At 38.0% G+C, this 16,093-nt stretch overlaps 1 protein-coding gene across 1 annotated transcript in view; it reads left to right on the top strand.

Moving 5' to 3' along the window:
• The first annotated feature begins 373 nt into the window (after positions 1 to 373).
• LOC108027753 (zinc finger protein chinmo) overlaps positions 374 to 16,093 on the top strand; it is a 47,634-nt gene continuing 31,914 nt past the window's right edge. The window contains exons 1-2 of the mRNA XM_017099306.3: positions 374 to 813; positions 1,969 to 3,012. The gene's annotated coding sequence lies outside the window, so the exon portion shown is untranslated. The remainder of the gene's footprint in view (positions 814 to 1,968; positions 3,013 to 16,093) is intronic.

Consider the following 16,093-nt stretch of genomic DNA (forward strand, 5'->3'; position numbering starts at 1 on the left):
CCACTTTCTGAAAAATCAAATTAAATTCAACAATTAATTTTACCTATTAATATTTCATAACTATTCTTTTATTTTGAACAATTTGTACAACTTCCTTTCTAATGAAATACTTATAAACTTATATGGTTATTCTTTTAAGAACCAAGGTAGCACTCCATTTCGAGCCACTGTGCAGAGCTGCGCTTTGCTGCGTTTTTACGCTCGCTCTCTTTTCGCTCGCCGACTGTTGCTTTGCTTTTGCCCTCGCTTGCATGTATTGGTGGTGGCTCCACACTCTCTGCCGCAGTCGCTGCCGCGGCCGGCGTCGCTGGCCGCCGGCTGATAGGCCATAAACGAAATTTTGGAACACAAGGCTAGTCTATTCGGCCCTAGGTTTCGGTGGTGCTCGCAGCTCGAAGCAGCAGCAGCAGCGTTTTGTGTGCATTTCGCATTCGCATATTCGCATTCGCAGCATAAATTACAGATAATACAGAACAGCCCAGGAAACTACGGAAAAACATAAATTTCTAGAAATTTAATTACGAAAAGTCACAACAAAACGAAGCCGCTCAAAAACAAAACGAAAGAAAAACAGTAATTCTCAATAATATATTTTCATAATCGAAGAACTGCAGCGGATGAAGTGCGAAAAAAAGCGGAAAAGTGCAAAAAGTTTGCGGCATTGAAAACGTTTTTAATTATTATTTACGTTTTGTTTGTGTTTCGTCGAGCAAATGCACAAAAAATAACTGTCCAGTGTGCATATGTGTGTGTTAGGCAAGTGTCAGTGCGTCGTGAGTGTTGCAAAACGGTTTTTCGACCAGTGATTGAAAGGTAATTTTGAGTGCAATTAATCAAATAAATTCAAGAAATATTGCCTGTGCCATTTCTCAAACTCAAACACTCTAACAATTGTGCGTGTGTACTTGCTTTTCAGACACACTCTCGAATTCTGGGTGTGTGTGTGTGCGTTTGCAACTCGAATTTCGAAGCGAAAAAAGCAAACTGGTAAAAAGTGAAGTAAAAACTTTTATGCATAACGAAAACGTCTGCATTTTTAATCAAGCAACAACAATAGAAAAATACGCAAAAGCAATAGCAACAACAACAACAACAAGGAGAACAACGAACAATAAACAACCCTCCCCGTTTTCCGCCTCCCCCTGAAAATAAACAAGGCGCAATCCCAGTGAACTGAACCCCTTTTTTGCACTGTGTGCTTGCCTGTGTGTGTGTGTGCGAGTGGGTAAAGGAGAAAGAGCAATTAAGGGAGAATGGAGGAAAGTGCAAGAAGTGCATGGGAGACAGAAAAATGCAATTAATCCCCAGGACACTTGTCCGGGTAAATGTGTTGAAGAACTATGAACTATCCATGCAAGTGTTGGAAAACCCCAAAAAGTTCTAAAGCAATGTGGAAACTGCATTAAAAACAATGAAGAATAATAAAATCGATTAAATTAAAATCACTAAAAATTCTAAATACACACCGAAACCCCCAAAGCCTAAAAATAAAAACCCTAACTCCGAATTTCGGAGTTTCTTCACCGGTTTGTGCATGCATTTCCCCCGTGCCCCAAAATACTCAATTCCCAACGCCAAATAAAGTGTTTTGGGTAGCCCGTGGACATAAAAGACATTTGCCAGAAGCCATGTGGGAATAAATATCCGACAATGAGCAAATGAAATATACGTTGCGATAATAAAGCCATTTATCCCACTCCACTTAACGAGTCCGACTGATAAGAAAATATGTCACATTTTAGGAAATCTTTAAAATTCTTAGTAATTACAAAGCCAAACCAAATTCATTCCGAAAAATTGTGACAAATGGGATTTTTATGCTTTAATAGTTGTAGTACCAAGAAATTAAAATAAAAAGCCGACATAAACCAGAATATATTTAGTTAAAATACTTCTTTACTTTCCCACCCTTCCATTTTCCACTCACTGTTTCTAATAACGATTTTCCACCTGCTTTTATACTTGCAGCCAAATGTCACTGTGAAAATGTCTCAACGAGCCAGTTTTAGCATCATCGAGACAAACATTCAACGACCACAACAAATCCGGCGAAGGCAACAAAATGCGAGCCAGGCAACAAATTTTGAACATTTAACTATCTAAATAACAATAATAAAAAATCAATCAAATTGAAAATAATTTCGCGGAATTATAATAACTCAATTTAAAAATGAACTGAAACAAAAACATTTTCGTAAAGCAACGCAAAATTCAAAAATTGGCAACAAAACTTTTTGGTCTTAAATCAAATTCGAAAATAAAATAAATCAACAAAAAAGCGATTTTCGGCAACGCTGCGTACATCATACAACAACTTGAAATTATCTCAAAACGTCCACACGTGAACATGTTTTGCAACTAAGATGAAAGTCTAAATCAATGTAAATTTTAAAATCAACAAAAGTAAAACCAAAACCGTCAGCAAAAAACCAGCCCAAAGTCAGTTGAGAAACCGAGGGAAATCTTTTTAGAACAAACGCAAGAAACAGCAAAAATTTAAGCCACCAAATTGGTAAACTCTTCAAAATTATTGGTTCGGACATACGCAATACTAAACACAGCAACACAACAACAACAACAGCAGCAGCCATAGCATCTACTACAGTGATCACTACAGTAAAAGCAACAGCAGATAAAACGTGTGTGTTAGTTTGCATAAAAATTTCGTTTCGATAAAAAAGCAACGCAAAAATATTTAACAAAAAAAGTAATCGTAATACATGTATTTATAAAATATATATATATACCTATACATATATCTATGCTTACAAATTATATCGAAGAATATTTGGTAAACATTTTTTGATAAAAACAAATCGAGTAAATACTAAATAATTAGCAACAAAACAAAAATCAAGTAAAAAACTAAAACGTTTTGGACGAAGTGAAAAAGTGCAAGTGAGATAAAATAACACAAAAAACTTATAAATTCAAAATTACCACTTGTGAAAGGGTTTACGACTGAAGATTCTGGATTTGGATTAATGCGAAAATTTGCAATTGAATATTAAGGTAGGTTTGAAAACACTCCCTAAAAAGTATCTTTCATTTTTAAATGAATAAAGATATAGTTAATATAAATACAATTTTGGATGAATAATTCTAATATTCTTTATCTGATTTAAAGTTTTGAGCCATTATTAAAATTCCCAATATTTTTTAATATCTTTTAAACTATATAAGTTAATGGTAAAACCAGTGTTTGCATTACTGAATGACTCGTCAAAGTTTCCCCACGCACGAAAAAGTGCGTAAAAATAAAAATTGTTGTTTTAGAAAGTGTCCACAAACATTTGCAAACAATTACAGCTCGGAAAAAATAAACTCCGCCTCTAATTACAATCATAATTTATGCAAAAAAGGAAGGAAAACATTTTTTTGGCCAAGAGAAAAAATTGTCTACGCACTGTGCGTATGATTTATGACACTCAAAACTTGGCGTTGCATATTAATAGCGAGAAAAAAAAGCAAAAGTTGCTTGCCTGACATTTCTACATGTGTAGATACATACATGCAGGCACACTGGCATATCAAAGGGGTGTAGATACTTCACTTTTTGGGGTTGTGCATAAATTAAAAATATATTATTTCTGCTTCTTGCCGCTGCACACACAAAAAATGCGTCGCAGTTGACACGCAGCACATATATATTTTTAGGGCTGCGCTGCCGGCGCCGCTGCCACTTTGACCTACTTAGCAAACGCAGCGTGTTCCAAATTTTGTGCGTTGTGTACTTTTTTGTACCGCTCGCCCCGTCTCGCTCCCGCAACCGCCCCATCTCGCTCGCACTCGTTGGACTTGGTCAGGCATTGCGTGCGCTTGAAATTGTAGTTTCTGCTTTTTGCCTTTGTTGCTCTGGGGGTCTTCCGCATTTAATTAAATGCACAACAGTTTTTTCTCTATTTCTTGATTCAAGCTCCTACACAGAAAATAATTTTTAAAGATTTTTTGCGATTTTATTTGGTCAATATTTCAAAGTCAATATTTCAAAAAATCTACTGGTTTTATACAAATTTTAATAATAAAAATAATGAGAAAAGAACTAGTTAAATGGATTTAGATTGTTAAACTAAATCTTAGAACATATACAAATATTTGCTCTATATACTTTCGTTTAAAGCCTAGAAATAAGTATCTGATGAATAGATACTTTACATAATCTTAAAATCTTTGTAGATATAATAATAATAGCTCAGATACTTTCGTTAAAAACAAACAAATACAAAAGTATCTATCAGATACTTTAGAAAATCTTGAATTTCGAATTCTAACTTACAAAAAAATGAAGTAAATTATTGCAACAAAGATCTTAGTATTAAAAAACCCTTGAAAAAAACACCAAATTCTAAAATCAAAAATACTCTCTTAAATTATTATTAACAATTAATTTTAGCTTTTTATATTTTCGTTGTTTGTTTTCTTTCTTGGTTTCATTTGCCTGTCGCTTGTCTCAACTTTTTGTTTTAGTTTTCCGCCTGCTGCATTTTCCCTTGTCGGAAGTGCGCTCTTTCCACTTTTCTTTGCCTTCTCACGTGCATTTGCACAATCGTTAGGTTTTTTTTTCTAAGAATAACTTGTCTTTGGAGCAGACTGCGCGGCTTCGCCCCTTTTCTTTTTCTTTTTGGCCGTGTTGTAACTGACGCAATGCAACCGACTTCATTGTTTTCTTTTTTATTTGCTGTTGTTGTCGGCACTTGCGCAAAGTGTCTATGATATGCTCTTAACCCCCCGCAATATGCCCCAAACTTCCACTAAGACGAACGCATTTCGGTTCTCTTTCACTCAAATTGTTTAAATTTTATGACTTGCCACTGCAGTTGCCTGAATTTTAATGCGACCGATTACCAAGAAGGCGAAACAGAGCAACCGCGTTGCAAGAAATTGTCAGTTGCCTGATTGTTATTACAGTTGTTTCCCGAGGGTTTCTTACAAAAAACGGGAGAAGGCCGTCAATTAAGATGTCCAAAATGCATTTTTTATTTTTTCAAATGCCAGTTGAAGAACCGAATTCATTCAATTTTTCTCGAAAAAATAAAATTCTTTAAAATGAAAATATTCAACGAATGTTAGGAAGTAAATTTTTTATTATATTTATTTATTAAAAAAAAGTGTTTAACAATGTTCAACTTTAAATTAGAAATGGAAAACTTATGCTACAAATGAACAATGGGTTTCCCTTATGCACTTTTTAGATATACACCTCAAGTTGCAGAAATTCCATCTTATAATAATCTCAATTTCCTTTTTTAGCATGTCATGCTAGGTTCAAGATTTTATATTAACTATGTGCTATACTAGTTGTACTTTTTTATGTATCTTAAGGTCAAGACACCCACTTGCCTTGCCAAAAACTAAAAAAACTTGAGAAAAGTAATGAAACTTGCACGAGACGCGATCATAAAAATTCATATGAAATAATCGCTTTTATGAACTGCTAATTAAGCTTATCAAAAAAAGTGAGCGATGTTTTTCTTGACTGCAAAATGTGGTAGATGGTGAGGTTGTAAACCGTCCAAAGGGGTGTGGCGGTCTGGAAACCCGTCAGTGTCATTCAAAGTTACCAATGTTGACTATTCATGAAGGGGATAAGAGAGGTAGAGAGAGTATAGGCCTATCTGAAAAAATAACGAGATATCCGCAAAGCATACTCTTTTTCGGGAACTACAGTAGCGGTTAATAAACTTGTTTTTTTTTTAAATAAAAAAATAGAATATTTAAATTAAAATATGTTTCAATTAAATTTATTATTAACTAAGACAATCTAGTATCTAGTTTTTCATTAACTATTTTTCAACACTGAACTGGAAATATGGATAATTAGAAAAAGTATTTGTTTTCAAAAAAGAAACCTTTAAAAAAAATGGCTACCTTTAAAAACTAGATACCTATTTTTTTAAATATTAACAAATAAAAACCAATACAGAAATAAATGAATTATGATTAACCAAACAGTATTGGATAATCCTTCTGAAAGGTCACTTCCAAAATGTGATAATCCCTTGGGTTGTGAAACTAACATTTTGATCGCTGCTGTATGTGCAATGTTTATTGTGGTTTGGCAAACTCGATTCGTGTTTTTTCTACCGTTTTTCGCTAGTTTTGTGAGGTTTTTTCTGGCCATTCCCCAGTTGCTAATTGCCAGTTGCCTTTTGCTCCACTTCGCCACACGCACTCACACACGCAATAAAAAACGAAACTTTTGCATGCAAGCAACGCCTTTGTGTGGGTGTTATCTGCATTCGTATGTGTGTGTATCTGTGTGGATGAATATGGCCGCCGCAATAGTTTGCACAAATAGAAAACGCATTTCTCTCTCTCTCTCTACTTCCATCTTTTTTTGAGCTTTGCTTTATCTGCATTGAACAGTTGGAATGTGTAAAGTTTCATTGCCATTTTTTAAGTGGGTGTGTGGGAGTGACATATATGCATGAGTATCTGTATCTTATGGATGAAACATAAAGCTACCGAATTTAGATTGGAAATGCAATATTGCTTGGAGAGCAAACTATGAGTCTCGTTTACTTAGAGTTATTTTTTGTAAGCTACAGCTTATCTGGAGTCTTTAGTCGGAAAAATATAATTAAAAACCCAAAGTTTTTTATAAAAAAAACCCAATGAATATTTCTTGGAACTTACAAAACCATTCTGAAACTCAGTTTCCCAGAAATTGTAGTTCTAATTTTTGAAGTTTAAGTAATCTGCCAGATCCAATGCAAATTCCATATAAAAATTGAGTCATAAAAAGGAAGTAAAATTGCAGCCAGACGGAAAACAAATGTCAATTTCTAACCTATTACATCACAGCCCAGAACCGAATGCTGATAATTCCCCAACAGCGAAATGAATGAGCACAGAAAGCGAACAGCACACACACACACAGAGAGGAAATCATGCAGAAGGGCGCAACAAATAAATAAAATACAAATTTTAGACAAATGATACAACAAAAAAAGCACTGGCAATTGGAAGTTTGTGCTATGTACAAGAGCAAACAAAGAAATATACACATAGGCCTATGTAAAAACACACACTTGTCGTTCCATGTAGGAGTGCCGGTTTCCATCTCTTTCCCTCCCTTTGGTGGACGCAACGCAAAAAAAATTCACAAGTCGCATCCAAAAAACGAAAGAAAAAAAAACGAAAAAATATGGCGTGGCCTACAATTAAATTGGCTCAAAGTGCGTAAGGGGCAGCCTGCACAGCAACAAAAATAAAACTAGGAAAAAAAAACGAAATAAAGCAGCGGCAGCGATAGAAAAAACCTTGAGCTGGCACAGCATAATTAAAAATGTGCGTATACGCACACAATAGGCGGCCCCAACACATCCAAACTTTTGCAGTTCGTCGAGCTTTTCCCGCTTCACAAATGACATTCACGCGCAATAAATATCAGACTATACTCTACTACCAGCCAGCCCCAAAAACCGAAAAAAACCATGAAATCAAAAAAGCTCCACTGCAAATCCAACAACAAAACGAGGAAGTCTAAAAATGGTTTAGCCATAGCAACAAAAACCCTATGGCTCCTAGGCCTACGAGAGCGAGGGAGATGGGGGCATAGTTTTGGAGCTTTGGCACGCACTTTTCGAAGCTTTTCTAGGCGCCACGCATTTCGAGGCAGAAGCTTTTCAGTGCGATGATCAGTTCAAGATACAGATAGATTGGGGATCGAGCGAAGCATTAGTTGGAAATGTATTCTTTTTGGAATACTACTACCGAAATTTGGTATAGTGCCAACAAGGTGGTAAAATAAACATGTTTTTGTTGGGCTGATCAGTTTCATGAAAGGTTTTATCAAAACTGTTGGAATTATGGGAATAATATTGCCAGATTCGTAAAATAAATTGGAAACAGCAAAACTAAGGAAAGATCATATGAAAAATAGCTTTTCCCATAGCTTAATCCAAACTTAAATACTTCCTCTTTCAGACATAGGAAACCAGACCCAAGTAAATGATCTCTCGATTAAACTCATTCCACTCCAACCATTTCAAGCTTCATCGAAATGCAACAGTGACATATTTTGCATCTCCCTCTAACCCTTTCCAATGCAGGCAACCGAAAGAACGGAACCGAAATGATTATTTAATTGGAGAACCTTCGGTCCCCCAATTTCTTTTTAATAACACCTAATTATGTCAAGTATAATACACGCAAACACTCGAAAGAAACACTCAAAGACACATGCAACCATACATAATTCCCTTAAATTGCCGCAATCTGGTAAATCTGTTACTTCTTTGCCACACGAGATGTTTGTTTGTTTGTCATTATGGGGTTTTTTCGTTACCAACTTGACATTTCCCCCCACAAGGGACATTGCTTTTGATGCGTTTCCACCTTCGATGCTTCCACTTCCTCTGCGTTTTCCTCCGGCTTACACCCCTTTCCCACTACCCATCTCCCTCTTTCTCCAAAGAATCTCGAAGAGTGCACTCGGCGGTAGAAAAAAGCGAGAAGTGGAACAAAAAGCACAAAAGAAAAATGGTTAAGGAAATTAAAAAGCATAAAAACAACAACAGCGCCAGCTTCCGTTAAAACAAAGCGAACTCAAGTGGAAGAAGGAACAAAGAAAGCGAAAAAAGGGTTACCAAAACGAAGGATAGAGAGAGACGGGGAGAGGAACACATATGCAGCATTTACCGTTAGAGCCCTTCGAGGGCGTTCTTTCTTCCTCCCTGTGGTTCATTTTTTTTTTTTTGATTTTTTGTCGTTTTTTTGTTGTTGTTTCTTTGGCTGTTTCTGGTTCGTTTGATATGCAGAACTTTGGATGGTTGGACGATGCACTTGGCTCCATGGGAAAATAATCAGCGGAGGGCCGGGTAATTTGTTGTCAAGTGGGAGGTAACGCAGTTTGACGGTTATTCCGAAAGGGGTATAATCAGAGGAAGTTTGGAGTGCCACTTAGGGAAACAGAAGTCTAACTAAAATTTTAAAATGGATCAAAAAAAATATTTTTTAAAAAATATATTATCAAATCTAAGAATATAAAATGTATAAATTATAACTGAAACCTAGAACTTAAGATATTATTGAATATGAAATCAAAAATGTTCTTTCCAAGTCACTTTCTCATTCGAAATTTTGGCAGTAATTCCATCCCAAAAAACAGAGCTATGAATATTAGGATTATAACACTGTCGTTCGCTCTACGCTTCGTTGGATCATACATGATATACGTATGTATGTATGGGTAGTATGTGGTTGCAAGTCACACTTTTGGGATACACGTAGCCCCCCAAAAGTCTCTTTTAAACAATGTAACAATGCATTTGCGCAAGTCTTGCACTTGCCCATCCGATGATGATGTTGTACGCCGAGCTTAATTTATGGATTTTCTCAGACTTTTTCGGGGGCTCTTCGTTGGTCGTTATGCGTGGGTGATTCTGGTTCCCTCGACTCTTGTGCAAGGTGTTTCATTTACATTGCGATGACCGCTGATAAAACACATTTAAAACCGACCGCCTGCAGTGTGGAGTCTCTTTCCTGCCTCTTCTTTTTTCGTAGGTCTAATTAAAATGCACCAACTGGAGTGCAACAATTTTATGGACGTGATTTACAAAGGAACCAGCCACGAAAGAGAGTATATCTTTTTTTTTACCTTCTGTGAGTCGTAAAGAAGGGGGCGCAACCATGAAATTGAATTGCTACTTTGAAGTGCACTCGATGTCAGTGGATGGGCCCGAAAAGGGTTAACTGCACACATGGCTGCACGGCTGATAGACAGCCCCGAAAATGGGTGTGGGGGGCGGTGGGGGGTTAAGGCCGAGGTGTTGGGGCCATCACAACCGACGGGCCACCTAGTTACCCACACTAATTAAGGCACTAAATGCAGCCAGGGCAACGCTTCTTGTTTCTTTCTATTTGAACCGCTTTTTCACTGGTCGACTAGACCAGGTTCATTAGAAGTCTATAAAAAAAACAGTGGCTGTGGGCGGTCTTAGTGGAGTTGCACTATTTTTTCTTTTAGTATTTCCCTTGATTGGGCGTAGAAAATACAAAGCGATACATCCTAAAACAGGAATAGGTAAAAAATTAAAGTGAAGCAATAGGTTGTGCCTCCAAGGAAGAGTGTATTCTGAAAGCTTGAAGCTCCAAGAAGTGATAAGATATGATCTTAAAAGATTTTCTTATTTAAGTTGTCAGTTATTTTATTTGAAACGAAAATATATAAATATTTTATTATTAACAAATGCATGATATGTATTCTATTTTGCACCTAATTATCTAAGTAAAATCATTAAAACTTAAACGTTTTCGTTAACTTTTGCAGGTAAGCGCTGGTGCCTTTGCTCGAACTAATTAGGCCGTCCTGTATAAGCTTAACGTAAGTTTCTCCCACGATATAATTGCATAAAAAACTTCCCATTTCTATGGCGCATTTATTTTTTTCTGTCGCATTTGTTTTGCATTTAAGTCCAGCTCCCCTTGAGGCATTTTCCATTTGCCAGGGTTTTCCTCAGCCCTCCCTCCCCGCCCTGCTGCTCGTTCTTCTCTGGGATTCCTGACCATAAATTTTGCAATTAACGACAAATGTCACTTTGTCTGGCCGATGGCGACGTAGTCGACGACATCCGACGGTTGCAACCATTTTGCAGAAAAGGGGGGTCCAACTCTTTTTCCTTTCCTTTTTTTTTTTGCTGTTTTTATTATTTCTGGGTGGCCAGAAACGAAGAGCTGGTTGAATGCTTTTAGCCCGGACCAGCGGAGCATGGCATGGCCTCTGAACGGGCTGAGTAAACCCACCCAAAACCCCACCAGCCCACTCCTGGCAACACCCATCACCCACCACCCACTTACGGTCTGCTCGCCCTGCAATTGCATTAAAAAGCATAAATTTACTTTAGCCCAGGCTGTAGGAACGTTATAAAATCCATTTATGCACTTCACTTGCTCTCTTTTTTGCCCATCCAGTGGAAGTGGAATAGACCAGACCCCCCGACCTCAGAGCCACCCACTTTTTGGGTGGTTGCATGCTGGTCAGTCTTTGGGTCCCGGGTCCTAAAAGTCCTGGCGTCCTGGCCCTCTGCAATCTACAATAATTTCTGATTTCTTTTTTTGCGCCTTTCCCATTTTATATTTTTGCTGCCAATTTCTGCAGTCCATGCTAGCGTAAAAGCGAATGAGAAGGCACTACATACATATATAGTTGGGTGGCTGGGCGCAAGAAGCAATGCAATTTTTACAAAAATTCCATGCCAAGCTGAAACCCAAAACAGAGCCCCAGCCCCAGCATTTTCCCTTTGTTTTGCCCTGTGACGATGATGAAGTTTAATTTAGACACGACCCTAGTCCGAAACCTCTGTTGGTAGGGATTTTTCCTTTTCATTTTTGAACCACCCGCATGGAGCACCCTACTCTGAATTTGAACCACTGCAGCCACTCTGAACCACCCTCTTTTTGGGGTCGGAAAACTGCCGGTGCATGTGATGCAGAGCTGGTCGAGGAAAACTTTTGCAAATTGTTTATAGGGAATGGTTTAAATGCCGGTTTTTGTTGAGGAATCTCTTGGCATTCTTTTCAGCTTGAATTTAAGAGTCCTGGTTTATATAATAACTTACAACAGAATACTACACATATTACATTAGTAATCTGTATCTGTAAGGTAATCAAGTTAGGGGATACTCGCTTTAAAACAGAGACTTTTTCTATAAATTAAATTCTTGGGAAAAATAGATTATTATATTTATTTCTTTCCTTAAATTTTTAAATATTATACCATATTTTTGGGAGGCCTAAATTTAATTTAAAAAGATTTCAACTCTGAGTTTTTTTCGCTCAAACTGTTCTATAAGTTTCCAATCGTTCGTTGACTTTTCTATTGCCAAATGGTTTTTCATTTGCATTCTGCAGTTGGATTATTGCTTTTTGTTGTCTTCTATTTTTGTTCTATCAGCTTCCATGGACATTGGCCATTCATTAATCTCGCTTTTTCGTCCTTTTTTCCCTCTGAATATATCTCCATGGGTCCATCTCTTTATATATGTAGGTGTATTCCATCTCTGCCTATGCACACTTTTTGTCCATTTCCGTTTTTTACTCCTGCTCTCCAATATAATTTCGATTTTTCAACGCTTTTCCCAGCACACGTGTGTGTGTGTCCTGGCTCGAAACTTCATTTCCTTTAGTTTTCGGGGCGTGGCAGAAAATACTGCAGTTTCCCGGCCCTTTTTCCCACATCCTCTCGTTAGATAAACAATCAGCAAACTGCAGCAGCAGCATAAAATAATAAAAGAAGCAAAAATTTAATTCCCATTTTTGGTGTTGTATTTCCTCTTTGAAAGTTTTTGTTTGCCGATTTTTCTCAGTTCATGCGAGTGTGTGTATAGGATGTGTTTGCTTGTCTCTGTTTTTGTTTGCATGCGCTTTTCTGCAGAATTTTCGGCAATATTCCATTAATACTTTTCGAAGCCCCGGGGAAATTTTCGGTGCAGGGGGCTGGCGAACATTGTTTGTTTTGTCAGTTGCGCCAAAGTTTTGTTGATAAATAAATTTTTTAGCAATAAATTTTGCCGAATGCAGAGATCAATTTTTACCCTTTGTGTTTGCTCTGCTGCATAAATAAATCATCAGTGCATTGGGGGAATTTCGTATTTTGCCTCTGGGGTATTGAATTGCAGTTTGCTATGCTGTGAAAAAATACGCTGAAAATGCTGCGGAGCGTGAATGAATATCTAAATGGAAAATCCACATGTCAGTCTGTATTTTTATCTAAAAACTAAAGTCTATCGCGTTTTATGCTGGCCAAAGGGAATTTATTCCGCTAATGGAATTTGAAATTGGGTTGCATATTCATTTTGATGAGATATTGGTGGGAATGTTTAAATGAATTTTAGAACGTGAAAAATAAATATATTTTTAATTTTTACTGACTTTTTTGACCAGCAGTTTCCGATTATGAAAGGGTATTTTTTTGACATTTGTGTAAATACCTATAATACAAAATGTGTGGTATAGAATTTAAGATGCATTTCCAGAAATGAATATAACATGTCGTATTTTCTATTGCAATTGCACTTGAGTGGACTACACTTGGTCATTCATTCAATCAAAGCCGTATAAAACGTATAGAATTACTATATATACGTACTACAGATACCATAGGACAGCCATAGTTGTCGAAAAACAAAAAAATCCTTTTAGTATGAACCAACTATTGATGGATACACCAAACTCGCACAGACAGAAAACTAAAACCTTTTATCAAAGATAAATAAAATGAAAAACGAGCGGGGGTGTGGGTTGGAAAAAGCTGCATGCGACAAATGCAGGCAAAAAAGGAAATGAAAATGGGAAAACCCAGACTCGACCCAGCATATGTGTGAGGTTGGCTGGGAAGGGGGTAAGGTGAAAGCAAAGGAAAGCCTCGCGCTGAAAAAGCCAATGTGCAGTGTGTATGCAAAAAGGGGGTGGTGATGGTGATAGTCTGCCTCCCTTACTCCTTCTCTCCCTCTCTCAGTCACTCACTCTGTGCCCGTCTCACTCACTCCCAACTGCAGTCGGCGAATGTGAAATAAATTAAAATATTTTTATCTACACTCGTGCACGTAGCCTGCAATGGAAATTGCCAAAGTCAGCTGCAAAAGTTTTCCCAAGCTTCGGAGTTTGGAGTTTCCAACCCTCTGCGGCAGTTTCACCCCCTCTTACTCAAATGTACCTCCTCTTCTTTCACATTTCCAAAGTTTTGTTTTTGCAGAGTTGCATTTCGACTGAAAAAGGATTCTTTTTCGGCTTTTTCTTATTTGTTTGGGAATTATTGCTGCATCGTGGAGAAAAAGGGTTGCAACTGCAGTTGCTTCTTCTCTCTCCCTCGCTCTCTATGCCCCATTCTCTTTCTATTCTCGATTTTCCTACTCTTTCTCGCGTTCTGTCTCTGTTTTATGGCTATATATACATATGTGTAGTCTGCTTTTTGGCGCATTGCACTAACCGACTATAAATGAAATGCCGCATGACGGCGGCCCCCAAACCGCCCCCTTTTTTCGTTTTTGGGGAACACAAAACCCCACCGCCCCCTTTTTGGATTTCCTCTTTGCCCCATGCAAAAAAGTGAAAGTTTGTGCTGCTCCTTTTTTGTGTGTCCCTGCAGAAGGGAAAGAGGGATAGAGAGAGACGGAGAGCAAGAGAGAAAGAGAGAAAGAGCTCGACAGGGAGAGTGGGTGGCTGAAGAACCCCCTTTTTGTGTGCTCTGCACTTTGTTTGGGGGTTGCACACCCCCCTTTTTTGGGCCAAGTGTGCTGCAGTCGAGGGTTGTTGTATGTTCCATAATGATGACAGCCCAAGCTCCTGATGCTGCCCCATCATCATGATGATGATGGTGGTGATGATGACGTTGCAGGGGATACAACCCTCATGCAATGTTGTTGTTCATTGATTTTCTTTTTTTCCCTTCCCTTCCTTTGCTTTCCTTTTCTTTTTTGTTTTTTGCTTGCTCCTCTTTTATTCTAGCCAGGAAAAACTTTTTTCCAGGCAACAAAATGCATTTTTTGTGCGCCGCCTGCAGACAATGCGACAGACAGCAGGCGGGTGGAAAAGGGGGTGGAAAATGGTTTGGGTTCGGGGGTGGTGTATTTGCCTGCATAGAGAGAATTCATTTGGCTTGTCTGCGTCTGGCCGAAAAGTCTGGCAAGGAAATCACAGACGATAAGGAAATGAGTGAAAATTCATTTCAGCCTGCACTGCCCCCCCCTCTACGCCTTTGTTTTTTCCTATCCTTCTCCGGGCTGTAGTATTTTATAGTATTTCCACTATTCTCAGCATTTTACTACGCTCGAAGTTTCCTGGCTTGACACATTCAGCCTGGTTTGTGGCTATAATTTGCCTGCATTTTCCACCCAGCCATCCCCCACCGTATTTTCTGTACTTGAGCAATTTATTGCTGGAACATCATCCTTGTCAATGGTTGTGGGACTTCCTCGTTTTTTCTCTCCTTTTTTTTTGCTGACTTTTTGTTTTCTGCGGCTTGCACAACTTGAACTCAAATGAAATTTCTTATCCTTCTCTCGACTCTGCTCTTTTTTCCCAACAATTTTTCATTAGGATTTCTATGCTGTCCTGCGGCAGTTTTCTCTAGTTAATTTGTGTGATTTGCTGCATTGACCAAGGGAGATGGAGAAAAAGCGGTGGCAAGCTAAAGAAAAGCTATAAATCAGAAATAGAATGGGTACAGTATGGTATACTGCCTGCATTAATTGGAAATCGTTGGGGAACTTGAAATGAGTCTATGGAGAATTCTTAACGAACATGTGGATGATTCATTCTGTTGAAGACGGTGCTTTAAAATTTTAACTTAACTTCCCCTATGATTTCTTGTAATATTATGTTATACTATTACATCATAAGATGAAATCTATATTCTTTCCACCGTCTTTTTCCTCTTTCCTAACTCCAATTCCCATTTATTGTGTTGAATTTCGGTTATGCAACCTGCAATTTGCAGATACAAATCTCAAGGCGTTACACTCGAGGCACTTTACAACTACGAGAGTGAAAAGAGGTGGGTTTGGGGCAGTAAGTCACCCACACACCCACACTGAACACTTTCGATTTGGCTGCCAAAATGTCATAACTTTCGCTTTCGCTGGGCCCGCGAGTTTAACCCCAGACAGACCCCCATTTCTACTCCGGTTCCTGTGCCTTTTCCGATCCAGTCCGAGCCTCGAGTCGCGGATTGTCGCATTTCCAAGTTGTTGCACGCAACCAGTTCTCGTTTTTCTTTCGTTTTTTTTGCAAGAATAATATATATAAAATGTGTAGACAAGCTGAAATAAAAGTAAAAGTCATGGGACAAAGCAAATTTTTTGCAGTAAATTGCATGCGACGTTTTATTTGATTTCTGTTTCGTTTGTTTTTTGTATCATTTTTGTACGCCTTTTGTACAAATGTCGACGTCGTGACAAACATCGTCTGGAACACTTTGAGTGCGACTTTGTGCACACATTGTGTATACGTATGTATATGTCTGAATAATATAGTATAGTCAACCTCTTTGTGGCGGCTTGTGGGCGTCTTGAAGTGCAAAAGAAATTCAATTTCTTCAAGCCTCTTTCTCTCACTCGATTGTCTGCAGCTTATTATTTGTTGTATATCAATT

The sequence above is a fragment of the Drosophila biarmipes genome, chromosome 2L (genome assembly GCF_025231255.1).
Source record: "Drosophila biarmipes strain raj3 chromosome 2L, RU_DBia_V1.1, whole genome shotgun sequence".
NCBI lineage: Eukaryota > Metazoa > Arthropoda > Insecta > Diptera > Drosophilidae > Drosophila > Drosophila biarmipes.